Below are 7,786 nucleotides of genomic sequence, written 5' to 3' on the forward strand. Positions count from 1 at the left end.
CAAACAAACAAACAAAGACGAGATGTTAAAACATGGTTTAGTGTCTAAGTGACAGATCTAAGGCAGGGTCCTACTAAGGGAGGAACTCTGGTGACAACCCAAAGTGAGGTGGCTTCCTGCCACCAAGCACCGAGTGGGCTGTGCCAGGTGTCTGAGAAAGAAACTTGGTTTCATTTTAAGAGATGCAACTCTGAATGATACTTCTATAATTCTGAATTCTTCATTTTGCAGGATAAATTTTAAACTGGGATGTATTATTTTACACTTGGTCAGGAAAAATAGAATTACCCAAATTCATTTACCAGAGAAATCAATGTGCTTCAAAAATGAGGTGCAGCCGTTGATGGCGACATGTGAATATCTGACAGGCCATGCGCTCTTAACCAGTGGTGAATGGACTACCGGTCAAAAGTTCAGATATTCATCACCATCCTTCCTTATATGGTTCAGCTGAAATTTTAAAAACATCATACTCACAGAATCTCTTGCACAGCACATAGATTCTAATTCTGCATTCACATGATGACATGATAGTATTTGTTATGATTCTGATCACTTTTCAATGAGTCATTTTGTGAACTGGGGATAAGAGTATAAACCATAAAATGCAAATTTAGCCAGCATTAAAATTAATAGAGAAGTACAGCAGGGAAAATAAACACGGTTGACTTCATGCTGGTTGTGATAAACTGACCAACACAGTTCTTGTCATCACATAGGCATCTAATGATTGCACACTAACATAACACTATTAAAACTAAGATTTTAATTTACCTAGAAAACTTGGTAAATATGTGAGTTATGTGCATAAAATTTCCAAAATCGGTGTTATATGGAAAAAAAAATGTCTCAGTGCTTTTTTGTCTTTCTGAAACTGCCAACTAGTCACTGAGGATCACCATCGTTTTAGCGGCATTGCTCTAATCCAAAGGTCAGGGCTTCACCTACAATTCAGAGTAAGCACCAAAAGATGACAATGGTTACAGTAATAAGAAGGGATCAATGAGAGAGCAGAGAAAGCAATTTTCAGTAAAATAAATTCTTTTATTAAACACTAAACGTTACTCAATGTGAGTTAAACAAAGTAATAAAACTGTAAGAAACTAGAACAAATACTTAAGTACCAAGTGTCTTCTGTTAAGATACCTGGTACATAGTAAGTGCTTGATAAATGGTTTACCAAATTGAAAGAAGACTGTTTAAGAGAGAGAAAAAAAAAACACTGATACATTATTTAAATCAACTTTTTTCTCAGTCCTAAACTCTTGCTCTAGCTGAAGGCTGCTTGTAGAATTCAAATTATGACTTACTCTGCAATTCTCTTAGTTCCTATGAGTTCAATTTTATGATTGTTCTACTACGAGTTCCAGAATTAAAGTTCCTGACATGCTTACCTTTTCTATTGCTATCTTGTTTCTGTACTCTAAGCTCATTCTATTGTAACCCCATACTAACTACTCCAATCAGCACAGTCCGTACAGTAAAACCTCCTGTCTTTGCTCAACAATATTTTCCATTAAACTTCCTAGAATAACTTTTAATAACATTCTGAGCAGCACCCCTCCAGGGCCATGCTTCCTACAGAAAAATCCTATCCCAAATCTGCCACTCCTCTCCAATGTCACTCTTACATGTTTGCCAATTCCTATTACTCAGTCTCTTTGAAGGAATCATCTATATAGTATTTGATTATTTTATCAACATCCACGTTTCTACTAGAGGTTATTGGGAGTCTATAATTTGGTCTTCTGTCAACCACTTTGCACTTTTCAACTAAAACATGGAAATATATTTTGAACATATGTAACAGCAAAAAAGATTCACACAACAGTAGTTCAAACAACCTCAGCATTTCTAGTGATTAGAAAATAGGAAACTATTTTAAAGGCTTCATACTTTTTTCCTTTTCTATTCTAGATATGATGTGTAATACTTTCATCCTTTTGTTTTTCCCTCTGTAAATAGAAATACACCCACAATACACATATACTTATAAATGTGTATTTGTTAGGAAAAAATATAAAGTGTTTTCTCAGTAAGATTTATAAGCAAGAAAAATAAAGAATCTCTCCAACTTCAATGAACTACAAATTCCTTTAAAAGTAATATTACTTAGGGGCGCCTGGGTGGCGCAGTCAGTTGAGCATCCAACTACAGCCAGGTCACGATCTCGCGGTCCGTGAGTTCGAGCCCTGCGTCAGGCTCTGGGCTGATGGCTCGGAGCCTGGAGCCTGTTTCCGATTCTGTGTCTCCCTCTCTCTCTGCCCCTCCCCCGTTCATGCTCTGTCTCTCTCTGTCCCAAAAATAAATAAAAAACGTTGAAAAAAAAATTAAAAAAAAAAAAATAAAAGTAATATTACTTAGTTGCTAGGAAGGCATACATTCACAAAACCATGTAACTTCAAAATAGCAGTTTAGATACATCTAATCTAACTGTTCATTTTTACATGTGAAGAAATTGAGATTTAGAGTTTAAATTCTTTCAAAATAAGGTAGTAGCAATAGTCAGACTAGAAATAAAGTGCAAGAAAAAGCACAGGCTTTGTAGTTTAAAAATTATACACACACACACACACACACACACACACACACACACACACACGCCGGGGGGGGGGGGACACCCACAACAGAACTATGGACATTACTTAACTTTTGGGGCCTCCGTTTCATCTTTTACAAAAGCACATAGAACTTTAATAATCCTATCTAACAGAGTATTATTGATTGTATTAGAGTTCACATATCATTATTCAGAAAGATAACCTAGTAAACAAATATTTACTGAGCACCTAATACATATGTTAGGCATTGTCGTTAGCAGACAGGCAAAGGACCAGGAATACATGAGGCTCTGAGAAAGTATCACTTTTTCCTTTATATCTTTAATAAATATCAATTGAATACCCCATCTCTGTGCAAAGCAATGGAAATAAAATTAAAATCAAACAGCTACAGTCCCTGCTCTCAGTTTAAAACCCAGCTGGGGAGATTAACAAGTTAGTAAATTAATATTTAAAGTGCTAAGACTGAAATAAACAAGGTGCTCTGATAAATATTAACAATAGGGCCCACTTAGAAGAAAACATTTAAGACAAATCCTCAAAGATAAAAATTAAGCAATCATGCAAAAAGCTAGAGAAAAATTATTCTAGATAATGTATACAAAACACCTAAAGAGAAAAAATGCTTAAGAAACTTCCAATTTTTAAATTATTCCAATCATAGCCCTTTTAATTCTATATTATCAGACTGCAACAACAAAAAAATTAAACTCCCAAGTATTTTGTATACAGACCTACCTCGACTTACAATGAGGTTATGGCCCAAGAAACATAGGTTGAATATACCATTAAGTTCAAATGTATTTAATAGGTTAGGAACTACTAAACATCTTATCTTTGCCTAGCCTAACTTAAATGGGCTCAGAATGCTTATATTAGCCTACAGTAGGGCAAAATCATCTAACACAAAGCCTATTTTATGATAAGGTGTTGAATATCTCATGTAATTTATTGGATACTCTATGAACATAAAAAACAATGACCATATGGATACAGAATGATTTGAAGTATATTGGTTGCTTACCCTTGTGATTGCATGGCTAACTGGAGGTGCAGTTCCCTGCCGCCACCCAGCACCTATTGTCCCCCATATCTCCAGCCTGTGAGAAGAACAAAATTCAAACTTCAAAGTACGGTTTCTACTGGGGTGCTTGGCTGGCTCAATCAAAGGAGCATGCAACTCTTGATCTTTGGGTTGTGAGTTCAAGCCCCACATGGGATGAAGAGATTAAATAAAACTTAAAAAAAAAAGTATCATTTTTACTGAATACATTTTAATTTCATGCCTTCGTGCAGTTGAAAAATCCTACATCAAACTACTCTAAGTACTGTCTACTTGCCAATAAAAGCAAAGGGCTAAGTAAATACAGGACAAATACTAAGACTACTTAATAGCATCTGTTGGCTGGACCAAACAATCCATGAAAAATGAGTGAAAACAAATGTAGATGGTGATAAGAACCAAATTATAAAATCTGGACTTTATTTTGGAGGTAATCCAACACTACTGAAAATCTGAGCATGGAAGAGAGGACAAAAGCTGCACTTTAAGGAAATTTTAATGTTATAAATATGTAAAAAATATTAAAGAAATAAATTATTAAGTCAATATCTATGTAAAGAAATTCTACAGCAGCAGCTGAAATAGATCATTCCATGACTAACATGACTCTGGAGTTTATGGTTTAGTGTTTGGGGGGTACATTATATCTCACAGTAAATATAATACTTCATTTTATTAACTTTACTCTTGAAAGCGAGTGGGATAGGGGCAGAGAGGAAGAAAGAGAATTCCAAACAAGCTCCACGCCATCAGCGGAGAGCCTGACACGGGGCTTGATTTCATGAACTGTGAGATGATGATGTGAGCTGAAATCAAGAGTCGGACACTCAACAGACTGAGCCACCCAGGTGCCCCTAATACTCCATTTTAATATTGTTTTACTGAAGGACTACTGGAAAGGTTCAAAGTAGAAAAAAATAAAGCTAAAAAGATTCAGTGCATTTTAAATATTTTTCTTCCAACCCTAAGTGGTCTATCAAAATATCCTATATTCTGTGTTGATATAATCAATATGATATAGCTAGGGCCACAGAGCTAAAATTTAAGCTAAGTGTTTTTTCCTGAACCATACAAAAGGATATAATCACACCCTTCTGAAAAGGGCCTCAAGTAGTTCTCACCTTAAGATATTTAAACCCAGAGGGGCACATGGGTGGCTCAATGGGTTAAGCGTCCAACTCTTAGTTTCAGTTTAGGTCATGATCTCACCGATGTGAATTTGAGCCCCATGTCAGGCTCTGCACTGGCAGCACAGAGCCTGCTTGGGATTCTCTCCCTCTCTCTCTGCCCCTCCCCTGTTCACACGCTCTGTCTCTCTCAAAATAAATAAACTTAAAAAATGGGGAAAAAAACGATATTTAAACCAAGAAACTGAAATTTAACATGCAAAGTTTAAATAAGTAATCTATTATTATTTTATCTTCTGCTTGATTCAGGGATTTATAAATTGTAGATGCTCCATAAATATATGCCAAATAAACTTGAAGAGAACCCAAATGCAGAAAGTCTTATTTCCCAGCACTTGCAGTTGTGCTATCTGCATTCAAAGTGAGTATATACGAAGATTATAAATAGGGTGGGGTGAGGGGAGGCGAGAGGGAATGGTGTAAGGTGAGACCACATATACAAGCCCTTTGGAGGAAATGATCCTATTTTTGAAATCCTTCATCAAAATTGGCAGTATACAATCATTACTAAATAAACATCTTAGGACAACTTTTTGTAAAGATCTAGAGAATTTTTTTAATACTTTTCACATTTTTCTCTCACAATTTCTCTGATGTTCATTAAATTTATCTTGCCAAAATAAAACGAATTCTGAATATTTTTGTTTCAATTGACAGTAATTCAGTGGGTTTTGTCTTAATATCTGACATTTTTTGAAAAACAAAATCTACAAATTATCCTTTCATTCAAAAAGAAGATTTAGTCCTCCAGCTTAGGGACTCTGGCAAAGGGCACAAAATTTTCTAAAAATAATTTTAGTATCCAAGAATAACCTGAGAGAATACAACTATTATTAGCAGGATTTCAACTTGAAGTTATAAGGATCCCTATAGGATTCACAGATGTGCTTTGGGGAAACCCAAAAACTCACTGAAATAATGCAAAAATTGTGATATATATGCAAACACATCTTTTTCTGGGGAGAAAGAACATACAGTTCTCATTTTTCAAAACTTGATGGCCACTAGCCACAGCCCAAATTAAGAAATAGTGAAGAAAATGGCACCTAAATTTGTGAATACAGATGCTAATAAAAAGGTTAAAGTATAGTTTTCATTCACTTTTATCATCTAGCCATAAGAGCCATTTTGTTAAAACACAATATTGCTGATTATGTTTTTAATTAAACCATTTCTTTAAAAACTTTTAAATGTTTCTTTGAGAGAGAGAAAGAGCAAGCAGAGAGGGGCAGAGAAAGAGGGAGACAGAATCTGAAGCAGGCTCTGAGGCACAGAGCAGGCACAGAGCCCTATGTGGGGCTCAAACCTATGAATTGTGATATCATGACCTAAGCCAAAGTCAGATGCTTAACTGAGCCACGCAGGCGCCCCCAAGCCACTATTCTTTAAATCTTTTTCTGGTGCTATTACAATTTCTTACAGGCACTGGGTAACTAGCCTTTCTTTAGCATAAGAATACTACCTTTCCGAAAATATAGGAACATTTCTTATGTTGGCCATTTGCAAGTTAATTTCATAAAATAGAGATGGCTTCTATTATTTGGTATTTTAGTTAATAAGACTCATGTAATTTTTTTTTTTTTTGGCATTCTAGATACTAATAAAAAATCCCAATGTAAATTACTTTAAGCTATATTAACAAGAACAGGTACTTGACGTATGCCCTATTATTAGGCTATGGCAAATCAGTCTACAGTAAATAAAGCCCAGCGGCCCCCCTAGCTTGACTATTCAATTACTATGAAATATGTGTAGAGTGTTGTATTCTTTATTACTTCACTCCAACAACTTTCACACTCCAGCTGAGGGTGAAATGAAGCAAAAAAGACCAAAAGCTGGGGTCTCTGCCATTCCCTAACATAAACAAAACAAATGGATGGTAGCAAAAGTAGAGTTCAATCTGCACTGTGCTTTGGGACTTTCTCCAAGACCTGACCAAACTTTAAACTTCATGAATAAATTTCAAGAATTTCCAGGTCTTCTTTCTCTGAACAGAAGAGTATACACTTCACCTATAATGGTTAGGGCCTTTCAGTTTATCCCATTCTGACCCCTGGGCTTTTAAATTGAGTAAATTTTAAAAGGTTAAAATTTCCCCCAAATCTGAGTTAGCTTGGATCCTCAAAGTTTCAGTGTATCCATGTATGAAATTCAAACAGATGAAATGATCAAAACACCACCAGTGATAAGAACCAAAGACAAAATCTAGATGCAGAAAAGTCTTCTACAAAGTATGTAAGCTTGTCTTGCTCATTCCTTTACCCATTCAGTTAAACATTAGGTCCTACTGTGTTGCCCAGCTGTGGGGATTCACAGAAAATAAATCATAATTCCAATCCTCAAGTGAGAGAGTCTGTCAGGAAGATTTCAAATTTCCAAGATTGATTAAAAGAACATACAGGAAAAAAAAAAAAAAGAACATACAGAGACTGCAACCTTTCTTGAGCATTACACGAATTCAAAAAAGTAAATACTGAAGGTAGCTAGAGGCAACTTCGGCCCATCCTGAGCATCTATAGTAGTATTTCTGCAGTACTCGACATTACGCCACAAAGAAAACAGATGGGAATATTTTTTAATTTTATCCTTTACTTAGGAAATTTATTGAGTACATGTTATAATGATACTCTATACTTAAAGGAGAAAACCATAACCTGTCTTTAAACAATACACTATTCTTAGAGCAGACCAGGGATTTGCCTCCTTTATTAAGTTCTTATTTTAAGACGTATCAATTTGTACTCCTCATAAAGGCATGGCATTAAAAAAAAAAAAAAAAAAAGATGAGTTTGTTCCTCTTGCTTCCAAAATTTCTTATTACCGTAGGTGATCATCAGAAGAGTTAAAGGTAAAAATTTACCATGTACAGCACATCACAAAAATGCCCAGCTCAATTTTTTCCATATGGAAATTTTGTAAATTAAAATTACTAACTAAATCCAAGATCAGCAAATAGTTGCCAGGTGATGAAGAAT

This window comes from Prionailurus viverrinus, chromosome C2 (assembly GCF_022837055.1).
Source record: "Prionailurus viverrinus isolate Anna chromosome C2, UM_Priviv_1.0, whole genome shotgun sequence".
Classification (NCBI taxonomy): domain Eukaryota; kingdom Metazoa; phylum Chordata; class Mammalia; order Carnivora; family Felidae; genus Prionailurus; species Prionailurus viverrinus.